Below are 646 nucleotides of genomic sequence, written 5' to 3'. Positions count from 1 at the left end.
TCATGGACACAGTGACAACTTTGTTAACTGTTACTCTAGTGGACAACATCTTTTCACCAACTTTAATGAATCATGGACACAGTGACAACTTTGTTAACTGTTCATCTAGTGGACAACATCTGTTCACCAACTTTAATGAATCATGGACACAGTGACAACTTTGTTAACTGTTCCTCTAGTAGACAACATCTTTTCACCAACTTTAATGAATATAAATATAAATACGAAACTATAACATAAAAAAACGTTCCGACGAGGCGGATTTGAACCACTTACCTATGGATAACAATCATCTACCTACAGTCCACCGCTCTACCAACTGAGCTATCGTCGGATTATAATAATATCCAAACTTTGGTAAAAGTTGATTTTCTTGTGTTGGTCATTAACCCCAGTATTTATGTTGGTTACCCTTGTGATTCTACTTTCCGGCTTAACGTTATAAAAGAACATGTTTGTTACACCTGAAGACGAATCTAAATTAATGAAAGGTTTAATACCTGCTAGTAGTAATATGACTCATATCAACTTGCTGTATGTACATATGTATCAGTATGAAATGTTTAATTATTCACTGATGTTTAGAATTAAAAGCTAGATCTAAAACTTTACCATTTGTATATTGTTACGTATTAGGATTTCAAAT

The 646-nt window shown here is 33.3% G+C and overlaps 1 non-coding gene across 1 annotated transcript; it reads right to left on the bottom strand.

Moving 5' to 3' along the window:
• Nucleotides 1-248: 248 nt before the first annotated feature.
• Trnay-gua lies at nucleotides 249-334 on the bottom strand. Its single transcript is given in 2 exon segments — nucleotides 249-284; nucleotides 298-334. It is a non-coding gene; the product is annotated as a tRNA-Tyr (tRNA).
• Nucleotides 335-646: the final 312 nt, after the last annotated feature.

This window comes from Limulus polyphemus, unplaced genomic scaffold (assembly GCF_000517525.1).
Source record: "Limulus polyphemus unplaced genomic scaffold, Limulus_polyphemus-2.1.2 Scaffold120034, whole genome shotgun sequence".
In the NCBI taxonomy this organism is placed as follows: Eukaryota; Metazoa; Arthropoda; class Merostomata; order Xiphosura; family Limulidae; genus Limulus; species Limulus polyphemus.
This window is presented reverse-complemented; position numbering and strand designations above follow the sequence as displayed.